Consider the following 26,955-nt stretch of genomic DNA (forward strand, 5'->3'; position numbering starts at 1 on the left):
TTACCATATTTCTTCATGTTTGATTTCAACAGGTATGCGATATTTAGTCAAACCATGTTGGAAATAAAATTATTAACAGAAGGTTTCAGGGAGGTATGGAGAACCAACAAGTGCTGATTGCAGTAGTTCTCATCTAGAGAAGTAGTCCACTGATGACTAGTAATGTCAGAATTTACTTATTTAAAGTAAATTTACTTGATTTATAGTTAAAAAGCACTGTCTTCTGTAAAACCTAAACATCTTCCCATTTTTTATAACATTCAAAATACTGTTTTCTTATGCTGCTCTTTGCCCCATAAATGGATGGCAGAGTACAGACACTACACAGCAGTAGGACTCAAAGGCAACCAAGGCATAATGCTAAACAATTCACTCTTCAAGACAAAAGATAGCAAAAGAAATTTCATTTCTCTCAAGATTGGCAAAGGCTCTCAACATAAAAACACCCATAAAAGTAAACCATAAAAGCAATTTTTAAAGAGTCAGAGGTTGTATGTTGTAGTATTGGGCAAGCAACAACTAAATAACCAAAAAAAAAAATAAAATAACCCAGAGTATTAGTAACTTCCTTATTTCTGAAAATAAGACATTTTTGCATTAGAAATCTTTATTCAGACATACAGAACAAAAAAACCTCAGATACATCTCAGAATATCAGTAAAATTTTTTTCTGAGAATTACATTTTGTGTTTTAAAGGATCACAGGCCCAGATTCTTATATAGTAACTGGCATGAATACAATGGACCAGCAATAACTTCTACGTGTAACTAATCTGACCAACAGAGCTGTAATTTTCCAAGCTGTCAAAGCTGCACTGGGGAAGAGGCTGTGTTTCATTTTCTTACTTTGCTGTTATTGCACAAGTATATGTAAGTTTAATTTGGGATTACAACAAAATTTATGTACCATGACCTCAGTCAAACAAGGCCACTGAATTCAATAGACATTCTGTAGTAGGCAAGTAGTTATCATTAAGTGTGTTCAATTACATACATTGCTATTATTTAATGTGTCAAATATATCTAAAACCTATGTAGAAGGTGGCATTTGGAACTGCTGTAAGACCATTGATTTGCAAAAGCTCCTTTCATAATGATAGTCTGTATGGGTGTTGAATGCCTTTTTTATTGTTTGTTAATTGAGGGCTGTAGGATGCTATGGCAGTTTTAAAGACTATACTGAAGTCTATGACAGCAATATTTTTCATTAAACTTTCTTTTCTGGAGAACGAAATGTCTCTCTAAGCATTGAATCAGAAGCATTTCTTAGGATGAAGAGGGAATTTCTGGTCAAGATGAGGACAATACAAAAATGGAAAACCCAAGTTCAAGGTCTAGCCTGGCTAGTGTTGGAGAAACCTTAAAGTCTTTCCCCAATTAACATATTTGGTTTTGAATTTTCCTCTTGACCTAATCCACGTAGCTGCAGGCAACAGCAAAGCTTTGGTTCAGTCAGATTACCTCATATACAGTTTCCCTTCCAGAACTGATTAGCTAAAGGCACAACAATGTGTATGTGACAGTCTGCTTGCAAAGCTGCCGGAGATGGGAAGCAGAGGCAGTTTCTTTGCATGGCATAGAGACTGTGTCAACAAAACCTGCAACGACGAGATTAGATCTCTGTGCATCACACCCATCTGCCCCATTATGCTCTCCCAGAAGCCAGGATATCGCAGCACAGACGTGCAGAGAGGCTGTGCCAGAGCCACGGCAGACCAGGCACAGCTGATGAGGCACGGAGAGCAACCTTCTCATGCAAGGCAAGCTGAGCAGAGTCACTCAGATCAGTGTCTGCATCGTGCTCCCCACCACTTCTAGTGGTTCCTGTGCTAGCAAGATCCTTTCTACTGCCCAGCTATGTCCACCTTTCCTCAGCCTGTGCTAGAACACAGAAGGGACAGATGATATCTCTTTATTAGGTGCAAAGGCAGATGATAGAGGTACTAGATGAAGGCTAGCGTGAGTACTGGGAGTTTTGATTTATACAGAGCTGGCACCCAAAGTGGAGGCAGGCTACACTGTCAGCTACAAAGCTAAAGTCCTAACATACAGGTAAGGACATCTTTGTGCGTTTCCAACATCCCACAGACAGAAAGCAACAATGCTCAACACTGGCAATTCAGCCTCAGAAATTTTTATAGGTTTATAGAAAATTCAGAAATGAGCTTAAGGGGAAACCAGGCTATTTCTTCCTGAAAACAATTCTTGGTCCAAATATCAGTCTTTCACTTGCTTCTCCATCAATAAATAATTTTAAATACAACTACCGGGTTTCTCTGTGCACATTTCAAAAATGGCTTGCAAACTGCAAGCTCTCCAAGCAGCACTACCCTTTTAGGACAAAGGAACTTTAAGTCAATCATTCAATACACAGCCATTCGAAGACATTACTAGTTTCTCAGGAGGCAATTTTAGAGCCTGGTGTTCTAAATGAGACCCAGATACTGAGTCCTTGCCTAATATTTATTTGCCTATGAAGCTATAAAAATAACAAATACAAAAATAACAACAATCACAGTAGGAATCATTACAGTTTTGTAGCAAAACCTGCCAGAAACAAAAAAGGACAATATCTTATCCTGAGCAGTAAAAGCAAGACAGTCTAACTGTTAGGTCCCCTCTGAAAATATGTGAACCCTTGGGACATACAGATTTTGTGCTGTGAGACAAAAGAACACTCTGGTTGGGATCCATGAGAAAAATAACAGAAAAAATATCAAAATTGTTGAATAGCTTGACTATAAATACAGTACTTGATGCTTCAGGCATAGAAAATTCAATAAAGTGGTGAAGTATATAGTAAAACAAATCCCACAATGTCTTACACTAATTTACATTCACAGAAATGTCACAAAGATAATTTTGAGGGGAACTAACTGTCTAACTAAAAAACTCAATATTTATTTAGAGTGCGACTGCATTGCTTGATTTACTGCCAGTATCGTCTTTGCTGCTTTAGCTATTTTTTCACAACCACCAGGATTTTGAACCTTTAAAAGAGTGCCACACCTCACCAAATTGCAATTTCCTGTGATATTAGATTTCTTATAAGTCTACCCTACCATGATGAATATGAGCTTGGAGTGGAACAAGAGAAGAAATGACAGCATCTCCTCCACAGCATGTGTTTGTGTAAGAATATACTTGAAAGAAAGAGCATGTGAGAGCTTGACATGTCCTTGGGGTATGATTAAAAGCTCGTGAAATAAAATAATTCAAAGATGACAGCTCTGACTTTAACCACCACTGGGGACAAGAGATCTTTCACTTAAGAAATACCAGTCATTCCCAAGTTTAGCTGAATTCATACAGAAGATGTATTTTAAAACCTGGTGATTTAGATACAATCCCCAAACCAGAGAGACCCTGTGGGTGACATAAAAATGCCACAAAGTTTAAATAGAGTTTCATTTTTCATAATAATATTAGCCAAAGCTTAAAAATGTACCCAGTTTAAATTGATAGCGTTGAGTGATAAAGAAAACTAAATTTAGGAAAAAAAAATCTATGAGGAGGGAGATAAAACCACATGTAGGATATGAATCTTTATTAAAGAAGCATTATCCCCTAGGATGTTTCCTATCTAATGCCACATCTAGGCCATACCAGGCTGGCTCTGTAGCAAAGGTCTGAGTTTATTCAAAGCTAATGAGATTCCTAACCTAGACTATTTTACGTTTTATGTAATGCTGCCTTTTAAGTGGATTTATTTCATTAAATATATTCTTTCCTAAGCTTCAAAGTCTGTTCCACTTTGTGAATTCCCTTTATTTCCTTTTTGACAGTTCTACAGTTAACCATCTATAGAGATACAAAGCCAGCTGTAGCTCACATTAAAATATAAATATATATAAACACAATTTGCATGAGCTCTCATCTCATCCAAAGTTATCTTCAACAATTTCTTTTTAAAAAAATAATGAGATTGACCCAAGCATGAAACCACAGTATTTGAAACATGAAATATCTTGAATGGAGAACTCATGAAGTCTGGTTCACTGTCTAATTTTTAATTTTTCATGGATACCTTGGCATCCAAGTAGTTCAGGACTAAATTTCCCAAGTGCAAACAGTGATCACATTTCTCTCCTTTGTGCAGTAGATGTTGTCTAATGAAGAGTGCACACACTGCAGCCTCAGTGGGGGCAGTTATAAAGGTAGTGATAGGGGCTCATCACCCAACCCTTGGTGCTTGACAACTAAATATGTCAAAGACTGACATGTGTTATAGATTAGGAATCAGACTGAGACACATGTTTTAGGAACTTGGTGTCTTTGTGAGCTCTATCTCTCCATGAAATGTGTTTCAAAACAGTTGCAAAGTTATGAGGATAAAAACAGATAGATGTAATGCATAAACCTTTTTCCTTAGCAAAAAAGACCAAAAATATACTGCATCTTACACATTTCCTGACTAAAATGAATAAACTAAAAGATCAATCAAATCAGAAAACTGCATTTAAACTGCTGTTAGAATCTGCTTAATTGTGAGAGTGATGTCCTAAACCACTTGAATTTAATTGAAGTTTAGCTGTTGACTTCAGCATAGTCAGATTTTTGCCCTGGTTCAATAAGTTCGAATATTCAGAGGATAGAACTGCACCAACTTTTAGAAAGAGAATATCAGTGGGATTCTAAATCACTCAAACTCTTTTGAAAAAATTCCACCTTTTAGAGACTCATCCTTGCTCTTGGTTGCTGAGAGCAAGAAGGAGACACTCTTTCCTTCTGGAAGAGAGGATTGATGTTCAGATTATTTAAGTGCTCACTGTTAATGCAAATGCAGCTCAGTTTTCAATATCGAATGACTAGGAATAGATAATTCTTGATCAATATTTATTATGTGATAAGGCTTAAATTTGAATCAAAAGTCCTAGATGCTTTACCTGAATATTTAAAAAGTAATATCTTCCTATAACAAATTCTACAATTGATACAAACCATTCTCAGAGTGATATTTACTGTTTCTTTAAGCCAATTTCTAACTTCAATTTGGCAGCTGCTAGATTTTGTTGTTGTTGAATTGTTTAAATAAAAACAAAAGAAAACAGAAGATTTGTTGCATGCTTCCTTTTGTATGTTTGTGACTTTTGAAATTAGCTATAACAGTGTTGTATTAATAACAAGCCCATTAGTAACAGACTAAACTGATTAACAGATAGTCTCTTTGTCTTTATCAAGCAGGGATGTCAGCTGAGGCTGTACACAGTAGTTCAAATTGCATTCTCAGTGTGGAGAATGTCATGATTTTGACAAGCTTAAGTCTGTGTGGCTTCCTGACAGAAGTGAAGGCTCCAAATGTGGGCTTTCTCCAGTTGAGAAAACGTGTTTAGAGGCAAGAAATTTAACAGTAATAAAGAAGTTAAAGCTCTAAAAATGTTTTTCCAACCCACAGATTCTTGTTTTGCTACACCCTCTTCTTCTCTCTCATCCTGTCTCTTGAAAGACCTGCCTTAATTTGTTCTGAAATCTGAAATTTTATCCCATAATAGGTCTTCAGACTCAGTTAAGGCACATTGTCATTGTGCTTAAGGATCTTTCCTCTTGCAGTGCCACACTATTAAGATTTTCTATTAAAATTTTGCTGGCCAGGTCCAAAGCAGCCTTCATAGCCCTTGGAGGAGTTTCAAAATTCAGGATGCCTATTGCTGAACAAATATAGATTTTGGTTTTTGAACACTATTCGCTTTTCTACTCACACATTAAAGGCTGGTCGAAAGTGCTACTCCTTTTTCTTTCTATTTATGCTCTCTTCCCTTCAAAGCGCTTACATCCTTATACCTTAGAAAACTGTCAATCTTATTACTATAAATACATAAATTGCTTTTAATAATAACCATTTAATTCAAATCTTGCTTAGGCTGCTTCTGAAAAATTAAATTTCTAAACAGATTTTCTCAGTATTCCCACTCTCTCTGTTATTTGCTGTTATGACAATCTAAACACATATTTATGCTAGTCCCTACCTAAAAGGTCTCAGCAATACCATGTAATTAATTAGTTAAGCTTCTAATTCATTTGTTGTTAGTTTTGTTCCTTCCAAATTTCCTCATTAAGTTATTGCAGGGAGCAGTGTTTGCACAGCAAAAGAGAAAAATACAAGCTCTTCATTGCATTCTTTTAATACCACTTTTATCTTTAAACCAGCTAATTAGCATATTAATTAGCTAGATATAGTAGTCATGATCCTACAAGTAACTGTGGGGACAACATTGTACTGATTTAGAGTAACACCATTTGTACTTACATCACAATAATATCTTAACTTTGCTCTGATACGTCAAGTATTTCAAAACTAAAACAACTGGTATTGGAAGACATTACATTAACGATAATTATCCAAGTTAACTTTTTTTGTGCTTTGTCAAAAGTTTCCAGTCCTAACAAATAAATACACAAGGCTTATTAATTACATAAGAAATAAAATTACATTAGTCAAATACATTAAAAGCTTATTCCTTTTCTATTTTTACAATCAGAACTTCTATTTGTTTTTATTAGACCTAACCGCTCTTCTTGCCAACTTCCAAAATTCCAGTAGAACCAAAACCTCTATACACCAGTAACAGCTCTGAATGAGAAGAACAACTTGTAAGATTAATGAACAAAAACATTCACTGCTCTGATCCAAAGTGCTGCTAAGGGACATTTCAGGTGTTACCAGAAGTTTACTGAGAACACTCACGATCACTGCCCATGTTTGACTACTCTTCTGTTTATTTTCTTCATGTTATACCTGGTATGACTGTAATTACACCAAGAAATCTACCCTTCTAAATCACATCACTGGAATGGGGAAGCAAAGTAGTGCTTTCCATAAAAACACACACCATGTGTATGTCCTGACTCAGCAGCTGAAAATGCAAATGTGTTGAAGCTTCCAACAATTTATATTTGTGGATATTCTGTGGTTCACTCTCAAGATACTGAAAATCAATGTATAGATGGGTTCAGGAGATGAGAGGAATACACCAAACATCATACCATGTCCTGGCATTACCCTGCCAAAGAACTGTCTCTGTCTACTCGCCCAATAGCAACTCCAAGGCCTGACCAGGAATAAAATAAGCAATGCAGATACACAACACTTCTGTTTTATTAGTGATGCCAGGTTGCCCTTGACCTCCAGTAATTTTTGCTAAGTGTCTGCCACAGTTGCTGCACCATGATAGCATTGCTGACCTGGAGGAAGGACAACCATTGTATGTACAGACCACAGTGATTGTTTCTCCTTAGTCTTATCCCCATCCCAGCTGAGCTGGGAACAGACACTCCAGGTGATGGTATTGCAGGACAATATATCTCAGCAATAATTTCATAATGGCACAAATTGCAGTGCATGGTGAAATAAAAATATTTTGCACTTGCAGGGTTAGTTTACTACAGTTTGGTGCAGAATGGTCAAAATATGTCAGCCAATAAATATCTGATGGCAATTCCAGCATAAGTGCCTAGGCTCACTGAGTAAATTTTCTGTAGCTGAGCATTTTACAATACAAAGAATTAATTTAAATGCAACATTCCAGTAATGCCCTCATAAAACTTCAGTAGCCGAGATCTATGTTTCTACATTAACTGAAAGGGGCACAAATATTTATAGCACGAGTCTGATAGCTTGAATACAAAATGTGTACCTGAACAGTCACGCACTGACTTCAACGAGTTCATTACAAGACCAAGGACTATATGGGTGACTACACTGGTGAAACAGGGCTTGTACACTGCACTTGTTCCTCACAGCTTCTGATGCCCAAAAAGCCCTGTTCCTGTACAGCGTGATAAGTGTCACCCCACTCTGAGTTACTCCTTTCCTTTCCCTGTCCAACAACTCTGCTCAGGTCCTCTGGAGTAGGGCAAAAGTCCAAGGCAATCTAAAAAATGAAAAGATTAATTACAGACTTCCCACTTATCGCATTTCTATCTTCTCAATGGCTCGTTGATATTAACAAGTGTTTTTGAACTCACATATATAAGACAACAGTATTTCAAGCTGGCTGTGGGCTTGTGGGAATTTTCATAATGTACATTATGGTTTTTTTTTAGAAACCTAACAGACCTGGACATTTTATATTCAGTTTTATACAGACATTGATGTATCAGATGATTTAGAGTGTGTATGCTTTGCATTTATTTGAAATACCTCTGACAAGTAGATATTTTTGAATTAGTGATCTAAAGATTTTTTTGATGATATAATTATGAGCTGGAGGCTGAATTTTTAGAAGTGAATTTGGTGGTAGATTTGCAATTCAAAGAAGTTACTTAAATTAACAAAAATGCCCTAAAAGAACAGCTGTCTACCTGACTGATCCAAGAAAATGAACACTGAAAATAAACAGCTGCCCTGTAGAAGACTATGTGATAAAACTAATCACCCTTTGCATAATGTATTTATTTTCCCCTGTGCTTATTACAGACCTGGTGAACCTTCAAAGCTATAAATATTTAAATGTAAGAGACATCTCAGACATTTGAGTTCAAATGAAAGTAGGATTTCAGTAGCCTGACTACAGTAAATCCAGATCCCTTGAAGAAACCAGTTCTGATTGTTACACAACACTCCAAACCATGTTTTTCCTTTTTTTTTTCTTTTTTTTTTAATGCTTTGTTTTGTTATACCAACAAATCCTTTTTAAAAGGATCTCTCTGGTGAAATCTGAATGTACTTCACACAATAATATACTCAGTGTCTGGACGAAGGCTACTGTTCTACAAACACAATCACAGCAACATATGAGAGAGAGCGAAAAACCAATATCATATTTAAAGCTATTAGGATAAATATCTCTGGGTGCTATACTTTATCATAGATCCTCCAAAATCAACTCACTAAAATTAACCAAGTAATGACATTATTCAGCAGTCGAGATGTCTCAGCTATGTCTTTTTCACTTTGAAAAAGCCACATAAAAGCATAGAGAGAAGTAGGGGTACCTCAAAATAATTTCAGGGTTCAAGCCAAGGGATTAGCTTTAGATGCAGGCATTGTCACAGCAATGAGGTCTCAGCAGTTATGACCCAGATTAAGATAGTGCTTGGAGTCCTGGTGGCGAAAAGCTGCTGTGCTACAAATGAAGCAAAATGTTTGAAAACAAATTGATTTCCCTCTTTTCATGTTGATGCACCCAAGGAGTGTGGGATGTACTTTCCTTTGGGCCTTTTCTCCACTCCATCAATTCTCGGTGGTTTCTACTACTGATATACTCCCCAGAATATGCTGTTCTCTCCCCCGTTCCTGAACCACAACATCAACAAATTCAGTTGCAGCAAAGGATATAACACCCAGAGCAAAGCTAAGCCAACTATCCATCATTTGCCTTGTCTTGTAGGTATCAAGTAGAGCATGGTCTGATTTATGAGGAAATCCATGGCATCCTGAAAGCCTCTTTAGGAAAACACAGTTTGGGATGCTGCCACCAGCACTGAAGTAACTCAGTGTCAGAATCAGCCCTGATAGTCAGGCACACCCTCCTAAGTGCAATGCTTAGTTCCTACAGAATCAACTGAACAACTGTGTCATTTGTCAGGTTGAGCATTTGACTTATATTCATGTATAGATCTTTATCAGAACTGCTCACAAACAGCTGCAGGATCTATTGGGCAGAAAGGCCAAGGTAAGCAAATATGGATGACTTACTCTACCTGAATTACTAAACTGAACAGCTTCAGTTTATGCCAATTTATTAAGATCTTCCTATTATCAAATCAGCCCTCTGCCTCTCTCAAATCCAACTGTTGGAAAGCAATTACAGTTGTCACTTGCCCAGGTGCACAGAAGGAGGAACATGCCAGGAGCAGTGTCCCTTCAGATGCTGCCACGAGGGCTGTACTTTCAGACTGACCCCTGTAAAAGGCGAGGAAAGTAAGTAGAGATGTTTCAATCAGTCAGCAGAGGTGTCAGCCAGGAAAGAAGAGCACAAAATTTACCTTACAAGAGCTTTGCCCTCGAGGACTCTAACAGCCATTTGTCTTTTTGAGGCATGTTCTTCCCTTTACCTCTTCAAAACAGTGCCGAGAAGATCCAGTTCTCAACAAAGCCAACAGAAGCCTCTCCACCGATTTTAGTGGCAGATTGCAGTGTGGGCTTTCAGTGAGGACAGAGTTTCTTTCTTTTTTTTTTTTTTTTTTTTTTTTAATTCAAAAATTTCCTCACATAGACCACCTGGAAGGATGTAAAGAAGATTAACAACAATATTCTGAACTAGTTTAACCTAAAAAGAATATATTTATTCTAAAATGTCTCAGTGCACTCAGATGTTATGAATATTCAGTACAGCCCCCCTCAGCAGACATTCTTTGCAGGACTATTTTTACTAAAAGCCATTTTGATGTGACATATAGAAAAGATAAGCCTTTTTATACAAAATAGGATTCCCTGGAAATACTTTCTAATGAAATTTTTATACTATGTAAGCTAGCCTGCCTGCAGTCCTTTAGCTCATTCTCTATGGGCTGCTACAATACATTCTCAGCACAGCACGTTAAAAGAAGGACCAATCTGGTCAATTCTTGAGCCTATGTATATGAATATGCTATTACAAACAGAAGATGACCCAGGAATATCTCAAGAGTAAAACACTTAAATAGCATACCCTCACTGTACCATCAAATCTGTTACACAATCTTTAAAATTAATAACGAAAACCAGATCTTAAAAGACCATTAATAAACAAGCACACGAGAAAAGCATTTTAAATAGCTCCTGCTAATTGTGTTTATCTCAGTGTGAGGCCATGTCAAAAAGCCTGCAGCAAATGTATTTTGTTAAAAGCACCACTTGCGCAGCAGGCGTTAAACATTAGAAAGTAAGTTTGTCATTAGTGGGCTACTACTGAAAAGGCTACTAAAACTCAGCTAAATTATTAATATGGTATCTTAAAAATGTCAGATGGAGAATTAAATTCCTTTTACACAGTACAGGATTTTAACGCTACTTTTTCGTCATGTTAGTCCATTAGTAATGTCCCATCTTATATAATCTTGGAGACAACAAGAGGGTAGCCACATGTCAATCTTGGTTTGCATTCTTCAGTGTGGGAAATCTCTGCTGCTCTCCCCCTCTACTTCTGAGGCTCCAGAATTTTACTTATGTGCTTATCCAAATGGAGCTGATAAAATAAGCAAATTCTCAGGTTGTTTATACAGCTAAAGAAGTATGAAAGGTAAGATTTTTTTTTTTAATTTAAATCCACTGCGGTGTTTGAGATTCCTAGTATTGCTGCAGATGCAGTTTCAGGCTGCTTCTAAGCCAGTTTAACACTGAGCTGACACGGAAGGGGACAATTTTGCTCTTCCTTGTCAATCCATGTCTGCTGGAGAGATGAGTTAGTTGGCTTATGAAATGAAGCATTGCTCCCTTTAAGGGTTATTTTTGCATTGGATCAGTCACGCTACCAGTACAGAAAAAAAGAGACGCACAGGGAGTACCAAGGTGCAAAGTAAGAAGCAGATTATTTTAGGCAGTAATACATTACTGAATTAGCTTCCTTTAACATGAAATCACCAAATGTGGTTTAAAGACAAGTGCTGAAATCTGAAAAACACCATAAGAAGTGTATGTAAGGATTACCTCAGCAGAGGAAGTGAACTACTTATTGTACAGCGTATTTAAAGTTTTGCTTGCTTTTGCAATTCATTCATAACTCTCCACCAGGAACAGGCAATGCCTACACGCAATGCAACATTCTTCCCTGTTGGTCTTTGAAATCTGACAGAGAATAGGAAAGAAGAGAAATATGATATATCCCTTAGCAACAAAGCTATGATGAGAAATTGTGTTGCTTTAAAACATGAACTCACCTCAGCAGACTGTACTCTCAACCACCAGCTGCATGGGTCAGCGCACACATTCATCTACCACGCTGAGAAAAGAACTTCTGGGAGTTTGAAGCTGATTTTGTTTATTTTTTTTTTCCTTACAGAAGTTTACTCTCATTCTACACATTACTTTTAGTCACAAGGTGATTCTGAAAAGACAGTGCAAGTCCAAATACAGAATCCTACCCAATTCCTATAGTTGAAAAAGAAGGTACCAAAGGTCATGTGTTCTGACACCATCAAGGTTCACAAAAGAAAAAGCTTTAAAATAAATATTTTATCCATAGATGTTATATCTGTAATGCATTTGGTACTAGCTCTGAGTCCTTTTGGTAAGGTAGATTTTTTCTAACTTCAGAGAGGATAGGAGGAGATGAGATGAAAAGAGGAAACTCATACTTATGCCAGCAGAGTAGAAAAATGCCTTGATATCAAACATAACTCATTTGCTTCCAGAGTGTTGGGGAAACAATGAGAGAGAGAGAGAGAGAGAGAGAGTAATCAACTAATATTGATGTGTGCCTTCAAGCTGCTGCCAGAGATCAAATGTGCTGTTCAGCACGTCTTGGATGAAGGTGCTGTGACAGCCCAACATGACTTTCTGCTGATGGTCCTAAAGACCAAACCTGGTACCAACAAAATGATCCAGGAGTCCAGAAATCCTTTGTCCTCATGCTAAAGGTCACCTACTTAGTACAGGTGTCTTGGGGAGCAAAAGGATGTTCTTCTTCCTGAACTTCAATGTCTTAGAGACTGAAATTTTGCTCAAGCTCTTGTTTAAACAACAAAAAAAAGTCACACTGTGTCAGTCATTCAAAGTTTGATGAAATAAAGCAGGATTCTAAATGTAAGCCAAAATTATCCTTTAAACTTAACATTTTTCTAAATAAGCTTAAGCCAAAAAAACATTTGAAGATAAGATACTTTTCCACTCCCTATTTGAGTCAGTCTGTAACCTTGGCCCACGACAGAAACTCAGACAAGGACAACAGACATGCACAACCACAAACCAAGTAACAGCCCCCTTACAGCCCTGTCTCTGCTAAATGAAGCTTAAGGTCTTTCATTTTACTTATAAAATCTTAATGTCCAGGTTCCTGCCTATTTGAGGAATCATATTCTCCATAAAATATGGTATTAAAAAAAGTATTCAAGCCTGAAAGCCCTTTCCATTTAAGGGACTAATGTCAGGATATTATCCATCATACAACTCTCTACTTCAGTGAAAAAATACAAGTTCCTAGTCATATAAGACAACACTGATTTCCTCAGAAAATGAGGAACAAAGACCAGATACACTCAGTTAAAAGGATGGACAAGACCTAGAGGATTCAATTAAAAGAATAGAACTGAACTGCAGGAAATTGTGTTATTTGATATTTTAGCCCAAAATTGAACTTAAATAACTGAAAAGTTCCCCAGCTAAGGTGACTTCCAGTAAGTCCTCTGGAAAAGTTATCCTGAAAACTTTGTCAGAGCCCAAGTTTACACCAGGTTGACTTCTTTTGTGGCAGTGACATGGGGCTGCCTCTGGGTAAGACCTACCAGGTAGATTGCTCCATGGCCAAGGAACCATGTGTCCAGGTTCCCCTGGAAATCTACATAGTCAAACCAAAATAGTTTGGACTTAAAAAGTAGCATTTCCTATCTATCTCTGGCCAGCAAATCATGTTGCTTTGGTTGCTTAAGTTGAATTTCATATTTTTTTATCCCTGAATGATATTTTTTTTTCAATTCTTTAGAAAGGTATGCTTCAATTATTTACTTTAAAAAATACAAATTCAAACAAATATATTAAATTAAAATGAAAGAGAGGCAGCAAACTGCACAAAGCTGACATAATTGGAGAATAAAGGGGAGACAGGCGAGTTTCTTTGCTTAGCCCTTTCTCACAGCTTAATCAACTCCTAACATTAGTTCACTAGAACATTAGTTCAAATACCTCCACTCAGCCATGGGTAGAGCTACTAAGAAACACTAATTCTGGTTATTTTATCCCCATTTTATTAAAAAAGTTATTAAAATATGTTTGTCATATCCATTTGTTGCTCTGCCATCCCCCCTGCCCTGTTTTATATATGAGTATTAGTATTTTTGACTACATTAAACTCTAAGTAGTTTTTCAGCCTTCTTGAGCAGCTTCTTCAACCAATGACTTTTATAGGGTGGATCCCAAATGTTGATATAAATGTTATATGATTGACAGATCATAAATGAAACTAGTATGTTATTCCAGCAAGGATGCAGTCAGTGTTGTGTGAAATGAGGTGGTCCCCCTGTTCTGAACTGGTTTGGGAGACCGAGAAACACACAGTCATCTCTCTGAGCACAGTCAAGGCCCACTTAACAGCAATATTTAGAAACACATAAATAAATCCCAATAAGACCAAGACTTCACTGAGGAGACAGGTTAATTGCCTATTTACTAAGCATTTAAGGTCTGTGCTTTTATCTTTGCATAAATGATGTGCAAAAGCGCTTGGATTAAAACGGAATGATAACATTGATGAAAGTATCTCAAAGAAGTACATACTATGGTTGAAGATATTTAAGATATTTCTGCCCCAATTTTGAGTTCTTTGATGGTTAAATTTGATAAAAGTGTGACCACAGACTATTCAACATCAATGGCCACCTTACCTGTGTTTACCTCTGCTGAGATAACTGAGGTAGCTCATGGCACAATGGCACCAGAGGACAACTGCGGGTTCTTTGCTGCTGACAAACGACCACAACACGTGAGCGCAGAGATGAGATTTCATGACAGAGATTCAGCAGTCAGACAATTTATTCTCCCTTCATGGAGTCCAATTTTCTTTCTTATTGTGCTAAATCAATGGCTCGTATTACAAAGCTTTATGCCATTTGCAGTGTCAGCTGGACTCCCTGTGCTTGTGTGGGAATTGGTTGCAATGGGATAAAGTTTAAGTCTCTCCTTCAATTAACGGTTAAGCACAAAGAATAAAATCACTACAGGTATTAGCTCTTTAAATACAGACATTCTCCTGCACTAATCAGCTTCTTTTTCCTTTTATTCATTACTAATATGGGGGTAGGGACTCTGTATGTCACATCTGTCAAACAGTGACGTTCTGACCTACTTTGCTGCCATAATAAGGACAATATTCCATCTACAGAACACTGCAATAAAAGAATTTATTTAACCAGAAATTTTTGGAGCCTGTAGTGACTGTCTTAAGTGAAAGGAAACATTTTTTGATAAAGAAATGGATGGTTATTTTAAAAAAAGTCTCAACTTTGAGAAAATATTCTAAAAAGACATTATGGAAGCTAGAATAAATAATGATCTACCATAACTTTCTCAAATACTTATTTGCCTGAAACAGGTAGAGAAACAAAAATCTAGACATACACTGACACTTTTCTTGACAGATTCATAACCTTATGGTTCTCAAAACTTCTATGTTCAATAACATTTCATTAGTATACTCCAGTGTATTTATTGTTATGCATTATTAATACAGATATGTGCCTAGGAGATGTACAGTTTGCAATTATTTTTCCTTTCAAAACATAATAGCTTCACACTGGACTTGTTGCAGCTACAATATTTCATCTCAGAATGTTCCCTCAAACATTCTGGGACTGTGACAGAAATTTGTATTTGAACAGAAAAGCTGTCAGGAATGTGCTGTGGTGCCATCCATCACAGTTTTAATCCTGACCGTACTTAGAAGTTAGTGGAGCTATCTGTCCAGCACACTAAACAAAGGCTGAAATTATGCCTTCTGTTCTTACACATTAAATCTACAAAGTTAGACTGAATTCAACAGGCCTGTATTACACTCTATTAATTTCCTATTAGTTCTCAGCTATGCAAAATCTCCAGCCGCACTGTCACTGTGGTTTAGACATGCAACCTTGATTTCAGCATCAAAAAATGGAGTCTGTCACTTCTCATAATTTTACAGAAGATTATACAAATGTAAATCCTTTTTCATCCTGTCATCCTTTTATGTCCTTAATGAGTTTGCTCACTAACAGTGAAGAATCTTAATTTCATATTCAGAAATATTAACAGTTACTATAACTTTAAGCTCCTGAAGTAGCTGCTCAATTAAAGAGTAATTTATACATTTACACTTAGTTTTGCACAAAGCAATGACACTTAGAGTTTTTCTTTCTTTTTCTTTTCCTCCAATTTGCATTTTACATTCCCAAGGAAAAAAAAAGTTGCGGTTAAAGAACTGAACTAAAGATTCCGAAACAAAATCTTCAATCAGGAGCACATTATGTAGTATAATATGATTCCTTAGCAGTTAAAATCTAACATTTGTAAAAACAAATGGCACGCACTTGACAGGCAAATTACACATGGATTACCATTTGTTAAAATTTCATCACAGAAAATAGTTTAACTGCTGTGGATATGAGCCAAGATCAGCCTGACAAGTACTTTACATGAAAGATTAGCATATTCTCTTCCAGAGGTTTACGCTTAATTTAGATGCATCGACTTTTTGCCACCATTGCTGACCTTTATGTCTAATCAAAGTCCCTTTGAATCCAAATCCCCAACCTTTTATCTCTCCTGACAGCTTTTAATTTGAAGGCTTGTAATAAAGTCTATTAAAATTCAAAATGTATCAGTGTTTAAAGCTTGGTTCACTTACTGGCTTTTCAGATATGGAACTTCAAATGGGCTGATTACAGAGACTCCAAACTTTCCATTTGAAGCTTTACACCAGGTTAAAAAAGCCCTTTGGAGAGGGAAATCAATCTAGATTTTTAGTTAAAACTCACAAAGGTGACATATGTGGCATAGCCATAAAAAGTGAGTATCTACAAGTAGCAGTTTATATAGATATTGGCTAAGTCAGGGCTGCAGTTCTTCTGTGCCAGTCCTGTATCTCTGGTTAATTTTATATTGCCATTTCATCCGAGGCAGCCAGAATTTCCATGTAAGACAGTATGAGTTCAGTGCAATGGCCTCTGTGCAGTTTGCAGCCTGCCAGGCCAAAGCCAAGCAAGCAGCGTCTCCGTAGCTAAATCTCCCTGGAAGGAAAACATAGGCAATTTCCCTGGGTCACCTGTAACTATCAGCTCATGGAATAATAAGGTAATCACTTTTTCCATCTCAATAAAGGCAATTACTTTAAAAAAAAAGTATGGTTATTGGGAGCAAAACATAACAGAATCACCAAAATACGTCATTAAAAGGCATTTATCTTATTTCTTTTTTTCTTTTATAAAAAACCTCTTCCTGGTTCAAGTATGCCATTCCTTCAGTTGGAATTGTTCTATTCTCTCAGAGTAGCATGTACAAATCCAAATTATATATCTGATTATCACACATAATCCTACTGTTCCATTAGGCAGGAACTACCCTCAGAGAAGAAGCTGTAGATGTGAGATGATTTAAAGAGCAGCCTAAAATAAGTTGATGTTACAAATTCCTTTAAAGCAGAAAATCATATCTGAAGCCTACAATGAAATGTGAATATAGAGGAGATTTATATTTGCATGGTATTAGTTACAGAATTATGTGAAAAAAACCTGTATACTGCTGAACCCATAAAAAGCATATGTTAGGCCACAAGGGCTCAGAGATCCCTCCGTACAGATCTCATGGCAAGATCTCCTTGATTTCTTTGTAGTTCAGGGAAATAAATAAACATAGCTTTGGGGATGAGTGAAGTTAAAATCTGGCTGATGGCCAGTCACAAGAGGTGTTCCCTGGGGCTTAGTATTGGAGTCTCTTCTGTTTAATATCTTTATTGATGATCTTGAAAAGGGGATTAAACGTACCCTCAGTCAGTTTGCAGATGACATCTGCACAGGGATCTGGACAGGCTGGACTGATGGGACGAGGCCAACTGTATGAGGCTCAACAAGACAAGGTCCTGCGCTTGGGTTAAAAATATTCCATACAGTGCTCCCGGCTTGGAGCAGAGTGGCTGGAGAGGCTGCCTGGCAGAAAAGGACCTGGGAGTGCTGTTTGAGAGTGGCTGAGCAGAGGCCAGCACATGTTCTGGAAGGCCAATGGCACCTGGCCTGTACCAGCAATAGTGTGGCAGCAGGACCAAGGCAGTGACCGACCCCCCGCACTGGGCACTGTTGAGGTCACCCTCAAATCCCGTATCCAGTTCTCAGCCCCTCACAAGAATGTCATTGAGGGGCTGGAGCATGTCCAGAGAAGGGCGATGGAGCTGGGAAAGGGTCTGGAGCACAAGTCTGATGAGGAGCAGCTGAAGGAGCTGGGGGTGTTTAGTCTGGAGAAGAGGAGGCTCAAGGGTGACCTTGTTGTTCTCTACAACTCCCTGACAGGAGGTTGTAGCCAGGTGGGAGTCAGTCTCTTCTCTCAAGTAATAAGCAACAGAACAAAAGGAAATTGCCTCAAGTTGTGCCAGGGGATGTTTAGATTAGATATTAGAAAAAATTTATACACCCAAAGGGTTGTCAAGACCTGGCACAGGCTGCCCAGGGCAGCAGGTGAATCTGTTCTTTTTAATATACACATGATTTAAAACTCTTGGATTTATTACAGCACTGTAGTTCAGAATACAATATTTCTTAACCACAGAGCACAATTGGATTTAAACCATGGCTTTTTTTTCAATTATACTGTAATTTAATCTTCTACAGCTGTTTTTAGTCTATTCCAAAAAGGCAAACTCATATCTAATTAACTTACTCTTTAATTCTAGTCCAGCAAATTATGTATCACTCTCATCTCATGTCAGTGAAATTCCAGAAAACAAAAGGAAATTCTGAAATGAAGAATCTAGGACACTAGTTCCAAGGATGCATTGAAGAACCCAGAAAGGTTATTTTCACATTTAACCAAGATACGTGTTTAGAAGAGGAAGGTCTGCACTCATTTCTTAGTACTGATATCACCAGGAGGTTGCAGGTGCAAGCGTAACAAGGCTGCAGCAATAGACATTTTTCTTTTATTTTCTCCTATTGTTCATTTTACACGTTACTCTTTATGACTTCCTTGTTTCCAGAGGCTGATAACTAAAACAAGCTGAACATCTTCCACTGCTTCAGCTGCTTCCAAAATACTATCTGAAACTTTCTGAACAGTGTCTCCAGGCAGATGTCCCAGTGTCATTTTCTGGCACCCCAGTGAAGCAAGTTCCAAATATCCTCAATACCACTCCATATTCAGAACCAGATGAGCTGTTTGTTCCTGAAACAGCTTGTATTACCCAAATAATTTGAGTACAAAAACGTTTATATAAGTTATATACTTATTTCTTGAAAGTAGCTTTGTTTTGGCCTCATTAAGGACTTTTTTATATCCATAGTTAATATGTTGTTAACCAAGAACCAAAACCAGAAACAACGACTGAAAAAAAACCCACAAAAAACCTTGCAAAAACCCTAACAAAAAAACCAATTCTGCAGCTCTGGAATAAGTTTTTGCAAGAGTTTAAGGAGGTGTTCAAACCAACACCAACATAAACTAAATATCTATGGCTGCCAATTGGGTTTTACAAATTACTAGTCAGCCTATTTGACCTGAATTTCCCACATTATTTGCAAGCATTAATGTGAAACTCTCACTGCATTCTGAAGACATAAAGAAGAAAAATGTGACAAGAAGATGAGAGGCAAGTTGGACATCATCATCATTTTAGGAATACATCATTCCTCTGACATGTTTCTCTGCTGTTTTATCACTGGTGTTTTTTTGTCAATGCTTGTGCATTAACATTGTTTTGGAAGCCCTACTGCTGATTCTCACTGTGATTTTAAATCAGTTTCTATAATATCTCTTTACAGAGATATGTGTGCAGAACATTTGCTGCCTGATTTGCCAAATGGTCTTTTATTAGCAAGAACTTCCTGAGTAAAGAAAAAGGAGCACCTCCAACCTCTACTGCCTCAGATAGGAGGGGAAGTTAACAGGGAAAGCAGTTTTTTTGTTTTGTTTTTTCCCTTTGAATGTATTTTGTATGTATTTGTCACTTGATCTAGGAGACAGTTTATTTTCCAAAGTTAGAAGGCACATAATTGCTCATTAAAACTAGTTACACAAAATTAAGTTCTAAAGTTCTTCCCTATGAAGAGAATGAAGTGACCACTATAATGATTTCAAGAATAAACTTTAGACCTTTGAGGGCAGAAGGATGATATGTCAGAAAACAATGAATTTTAAGAGCAACCTTTAAAATACAAAATCTTTGGAGACTTCAGCTCAAGTTGTTATCACAGACAGACTGAATTTGTTTCCAGGGACTCATGTTAAAATTTCTTCTTTTCTCTGTACTCTGCAAGGACAAACAAGCAAACAAAAAGCAACTGGAAGAATTCCTTTTCAGTCTTTTTGTTTGTTTTTAAATGTACTTTATATGGCAGTCCATGACTTTTAATTAAGGGATAAGTTAATTTTCATAACAGCTCCAGGTAGGAGAAACAGATATATCATTCCCATTTTGTGGATGGGGCACAATGAGCATCAGGTAAACATAACATCTGTTCAATTTAGATGTGGAATTTGAGAATATGGGACCACATTGTTTACATACTAGTATTCTTTTTTACAGCACTTTATATTTGCAATGCACTACAAGGTATCAGTCCTTAGTATCTCTATAAATCAGAAATTGGTTGTTAAGTTATACAGCACCAAAACGAAATGCAGGCAGTGATTATCTGTGAAACCTTTCTTTTCTTGTGTGACTTAAAAGCTTTGCGGCAGAGGCTGGGATGTAACCACTTCTCCAGCAGAACACTGAACCCTTTCACGAGGCTTCCTTTTCCTTGCAATTGTCTGCATCATTCCTTTAACATTGCCCATATTCTGAAACCAACAATTTGGGAGTAATAGAGAGGAGTTACACCTGCCAGTGATTCCCATCAGAGTACCCACACTCTACCTCCAAAGGAAAAAGGAAGAGAGATCTCATACTATATTGTTGTCATTGTTTTGATATGGAAGGCAGTTCAGTTCTCTAAAGGATGCCAGAAATAACAAGTTCATAAATTACATTAAGTGAATTCTATGATTCTGAAAGTACCACTCCAAATTTCCAATGCGATTCAGAACAAAAAAAAAAAAAAAAGATCTGAAACATACCACCACTCAAAGCAAAAATGACATCAATATAATCGTCAATACTTTAGGGAGATATTATAATTTCAGTTAATCAAGTCAAAATGTCAATGAAAACAAAGGAAATTTAACATTTTTATGCAAGTTTTCCAGAATCCCAGGGGATGATTTCAAAAACTCAAGTGCAATATCCTTTGGTATAATCAGTATGATTAAGAACAGAACATTTTTTATTCAAATTAGACAGGTAATTTTCTATTAAAAAAGCTGATTTATGTAAAAGAATAATCATAATATTAATTTTCTGTTTGTAACTTACGCCTACATCAATTAAACTACAAAGCCATAAAATATGTCTAATAGTTGAGCAGCAATAAAATACTTAATGAGCCAAATGATACTTTCTAATACCACTGCTCCTGATTTGCATTGTATGGGGAAAAACAAAACAAAAAAACCACACCACAACTTGGACACCATTCTCAGTTGAAATATTGCTTCTATGCCAGGAGAAAGAAGCTGAAGAATTGTCTTATATAGTCTACTGGGTATTCAGGAAGAAGGCAGAGATACAACTGTTCCCCTGGCTTTCTGGGTGGGAGCTAGAGATAGTGAGCACATGCTACAGCAAAAATCAGGTGGGACAAACACTAGAAAATTGTTCTTTGAATCTCCTCTTTCTGTAACTGAGATGTGAGGCTGAGCTTACTAATTCTAAATCAGAGCACAGAAATGCAAACTACTTGATTCCCAAAAGCCATGCCTCATTAACAGTGGTAGATCTACCTATGGAGAATACTTACATACCTGGGAAGATTTTCCAGGAGCACTGCACTTGAAATAACGTTTCCTACTTGTGAGCAGTCAGATGACATCAAAGTACTACCAGAATAAGAAGTAAACTTTTTCTATTCTTGGCTTAGCACTCCGTAATAAAAGGTTAGGAGGCTCCTCAAACCAGTCTCAATCTTCCACTTTAACAGCAAAAACCATATAGAAAAGCCCTCGGAACATACACGGAGGAGGCAAGATATGCTATATCTGAGACAGTATTAAAATAACAAAGACAAAACCTGATTCTTCTGTACATTGTAAGAAATGTTCTTTGTCAGTATTGGAGAATATTTTAAAGAGAAGAGCTTTTCAGCTTTTCATTGCTGGTTTGAGGCTTTGCCAACTCAAGAGTCTGCACCATCTAATTTTTGAAATAGAACCTAGAAGGACCACTGGGAGTAACATCTGCTAAAAGAGCTAATTGTCTAATTTATCTATAGAAGCCTTTCAGAGGACCACAAAATAATAATAGTACTCCATATTGAAACATCTCATTTGTTTATCTCCAGTCCACAGGTTTTTAAGGGATGAATGCTGTCACAAGTAACACAAAGACCTGGAACCATGACCTAAAATTGTGAAAATCTTGATGTTTCAATTTCCAGAATAATCAAATCCCAGCAGAAACGGAAACCAAGTTATTGGTTTAGCCTCCTTCAGAAACCCTTTCTATGGGTCTTGAAAAGCAGCTTTTACTTTCCCCACATAAAAAAATCCCAACGCCCAATTACCTAAGAGATTCCCTAATGTTCCTGATTATGGCAACTCCGTGCCACAGGGCAGGCATGGATTAGTTCAGCATGGGCTAATTCCAGAGTCATAATGGCTAAAGAGCACAGAACAGAGACACACGGGAATTTACTGGTTCAGGTTGGTCTAAGCTAAGAGGTTATTGGCTTGTATTTCATTACAACAGACAGTTATGCCAGAGGATACCTTTGCAGAGAATTTGTGTTGATGGTGTTCCCAAGCTGATCATGAGGAAGAGGTCAAATTTTTCTCCTTCAGCATTGACACTGCGTTTGTCACTATCCTCTTTTGGCTCACATACAAATATGAGGCTATTCTATAGTGCAACCTCCAGGAGCAAGAAGAGCTCCCTGTACCTTTTACACAACTCTGGAAATGAGAAAGGAAGTTTTCTCAGAGGATGTAGGTCATAACTATGTCCCCTACCATCTGGTCCTTGAAACCCAGTAAAGGAGGCTGAATATATTGCATTCCAGCAATCTCCATTGACTGACAGTCCCTCAAGGACTGTAACTAACTGGTGAAGTTTCAAACAACCTCCAAACTTCTCTGAGCATCACTAGAGCTACAGAAGTCTTATATTAGCTGGCTCAGCAGGAAACTATAAACTCAGTAAGAAACGGTATGAACTTCCTTCATCTACTTCCCTTTTTACTACAGTTTATCTGGCTGTATTTGCAATCAGAAAGCATTCATACCTGAAACTAGCCCATTTTTTTGTATAATCCTCTTAATCAGCGACAGAGCATTTATATATTTATTTCTAGACTACATTTGATGGTGGTTAATACTTTAATTAGCTATTTACACATGGCAAAAATTACAGAAGTAATTAAGGATATTCAGATTAATTAAAAGAATTAGGCAGTATTAAATGTGAGAGAACAGCTTTTAATTAAATCTTTCAAGTATTTTTTTATAATCTCTTCTGTTGAGAAAGAAACTATAGTAAAACAATTATATCTGAATAAGATAGTGCAAATCTATCATCGCTATAATGTTTAAAAAGTAGCCTAAAGCAGTGCATGAACTTATTCTTTACTGTTTATTAAAAATGCTATTCTTGCAGACTTTCTTTTCTCTCCATCTATTTGTTTTACCAGTACTGGTACAGAATGACTGGTAGCGAGCTGAATTGATTGAAATGCTGCCTTAGTCTCTCTCACTGTAGCTTATTTATACTCCTCTAAAATATTTGAGAGAAATGTCTAAAAAATTCTAGTCAGGCAAAGATCTTATCTTTATCTACTTAAAACTCAATGTAATCCAGAGGACTGTAGGTACCCTGTGGGTTCCAGCATCACGGTTCAGTCACTCTTTAGGCAAATCTTGGATGTGTTACTGTGTGTGTGGATTCCAAGCCTGTATTTGTGGGTGGGGTGATACTGAGATACATGATGCAGTAAGCTGTAAGCCTGGAGCTTTGCTGCCCTCACAGCACTGAGAAGGCTGCCAACCTCCCCTTACACTGAACCAGCCCTTGTGGGCTGAAAATACCCACTTGAAGCACATGAAAACATGGAGGTGAAATACCAGTTTTGTGATACATACACACAGTCTGTGTCTGAAAGCATAAAACCTGCTTAGTAAAGATGGACTGTAATATCCACATAACCAAGAGATGAAAAAACACCGAACAACAACCAAGGGGAGGACTTGGATCCCAAAACTAGAAAACAAGACTTGCAGATAGCAGAAAACCCAGCATTGTGGTTGGCGAATGATGCCTGTACCAACATAATTCCCCTGCAGTTTCCCTGAATAAATTACCAGGAACAAGATAATACTATACAGAAAGTATCATAAGGTCATTTAGATCAGACAGTTTTAGAATGTTGTAGCATACAGAGATGCAAATGGCACAACTATTTATGTTTGAGCTATTGGCCAGATGTGTGCTATTAAATCATGTAGAGCTACTAAATCCAAACTGAAAGGAGGTTTAGGTTGGGTATTAGGAAGAAATTCATTACTGAGAAGGTAGTGGAGCACTGGCACCGGTGGCCCAGAGAAGCTGTGAATGCCCCACCCCTCCAAGTGTTCAAGGCCAGGTTGAACAGGGCTTTTAGCAACCTGGTCAGGTGGAAGGTGTCCCTGCCCATGGCAGGGGGTTGGAACTGGGTGATCTTTAAGGTCCCTTCTGACCCAAAGCCTCCCGGGATTCTATGATGTAGCTTTTTCAAAAGATCTCGATGGAAGCTAAAATGCTTTTAAATTCAGTGTTCTTGCTCTACATATGCAAGCCAGAGTAAGATATTTAAGCTCTTTTACTCACAAATGAGTCACCCACATGAGTGCTGGTGCTGTTTGTTCCATTCCCATATGTTCCTGTATACAATTTTGTCCTACTTTTTTGTGTATACAAAATTAGAATTGCAAGTTGCATCAATTTCAATCTTTAAATTGATTTTATTTACAACCTCTAAAGTTCCTTGATTATTTCTAGTAACATTTGCATCAATGTTTGCTTAAATTATTCATGACATTTCAGTTATATCATTGGGTGCTTCAAAGTAAAACTCAAAGTAACTTTTCTTTCCTGAGAACAAAGATATACTTTCCTTGCTCTCAAGCAGAAATTCGTAAGAAGATGAAAGAAATGCCAGGAATTGTTAATAAACAAATTTGTGGTGTAAATTATAAACAGAAAAATGAAAATATTCCCAGTAGAAATAGAAAACTGTCTAAAAGTGCCTCCAAACACCAATTAAGTGTATCCAATTAGGATAATATTTGATTTATCTAGGTCAGGACTCAAGAATTTTTTTGCTGCCTAAGTAGCATCCAAACTACACATCTTCCCTGCGTGGAATATGTGACTAGAGCAAGCTGTACTAACATCAGTCAGACCCAGAGGAGCACAGAGCCAATTGAAGACCCTCCGTGTGCTGCAGAGCAGCTGCTGGTGCCAGAGGAACCTGTCCCCAACGGGAAGGGAGGCTGCTTTGGGTCATGGCCTTGCTCTTTCTGCTCCGGCCTTGAGGAATCAACAAAGCAGGAGATGGGGCAAGTGCAGGGACTGCAGCCTCTTTCATGTCCCTTCTGTCTTCCTCCCGTACCCCACACAGATACACACTTTTCCTCCAATGTGTGTAAAGCAAATAAAACTATAAAAGCACGTAACAGCAGCACTTGCACGCATTTTTGCTTCAATTCTTCCCCCTTAAACTTGTAGAAAATGTAAAGCAGGCTTCAGGACCCCTGCATATTATATCCGCCACAATCTTATTTTCATGTCCTAACACTGAGACAAACATAATATTTTTATATCACATTGGAGGAGCAGGACATTATGAAACTTCCAACTCAGAGCCTTCAATTAGCACTCCAAATCAAAAGCTTTTCTTCTTTCAGTAAATACGTGTAATGACATTTTTTTGATTAATATAAGAAATTATATTTATGAAAGAAATGCAACTTCACAGTAAACAAATCAGCTATTCAATTTAACATTATGAAAACATCCGAACATTATTTCATAGGACTGAAGTGAATTACTGCCAAAAAAATCCCACCAAAACCAAACTAATACAAGAAAAGCAGAGACTTACATTTGGTAGTAATTTAGTTTCCTCATAAGATTTCCTCAAGTGCCTGATTAGATATATTTCTGTTTTCACAACACATTTATGATTTCACACCAAATCATGCAAAACTTGAAGTTTCATATGGCTTTGAATCACAACCACGTGGAAGTGTCTAAAAGGTTGTCAATATTTACCACCTTGTGACAATAGCAGTTGATACCAATATTCAAGTGATAAACAGGTCATGAACAATTACTGAAATAGGTGGGTTCTAGTTTCTTCTGGAAAAAAATAACAAAATGTGGTTTAAAAAATATTTGGTCTGAGCAGCCTTCCTTGAGGAATGATTTCATTGAAGGGTAGGGAAAAAGGCAGTGGTAAACCATATTTTATTTGATCCCAATAGAACTAGAAGATATTAAAAAAAACGTTAAAAGGCTACAATATACCCAAAGGAAAAAGTTCCTAAATGACACATCGTGGGCGTGAAAACCTCTAATATAGGCGAACCAGCAACTGAGAAATGTATAGGTGGGAAAAATAAAGTTTGGACTTTGAGAGAGTGGGAAAAGTTAAAAGCAGTATATTAATATTTCTTCCTTAAGATGCCGTTCAAGGATACTGTTCCAATCTTAAAGATCAGTAAATTAAAATTTACTTGAATAAGCATGCTCTTGGAGCTACATTAGAGACTTACTCACAAGGTGACACATGGCTTCAGAGATGAAAACTGCCAACCTAGTTAAATTTTATTAAGGCAGTCACATCTTTAGATACGATCACACTGCAAGCATCGCCTATTAAAATTAGATCATTTGACCTTCATCAGGGAAAAACCCCCTTCATCTAGCTAAAAAATAAAATAAAATAAATTAAGATATCTTTCCACAGAAGACAAAGGTTTATTTCTACTTCATAGTTCAAATAGCGTTATTCTTTATGGTCTTCAAAATCTTGAACCAAAATGTAAAAAGTCAGGGAAGTTTGCTAAAGCAAATAATG

General features: G+C 37.2%; 1 protein-coding gene across 1 annotated transcript in view; it reads right to left on the minus strand.

Moving 5' to 3' along the window:
• The window catches only part of TENM1 (teneurin transmembrane protein 1), a 649,978-nt gene that overhangs the window by 469,875 nt on the left and 153,148 nt on the right, over positions 1-26,955 (minus strand). The gene's annotated exons all lie outside the window — the stretch shown is intronic.

The sequence above is a fragment of the Pipra filicauda genome, unplaced genomic scaffold (genome assembly GCF_003945595.2).
Source record: "Pipra filicauda isolate LSUMZ 115617 unplaced genomic scaffold, ASM394559v2 scaffold58_size5111680_pilon, whole genome shotgun sequence".
Classification (NCBI taxonomy): Eukaryota; Metazoa; Chordata; class Aves; order Passeriformes; family Pipridae; genus Pipra; species Pipra filicauda.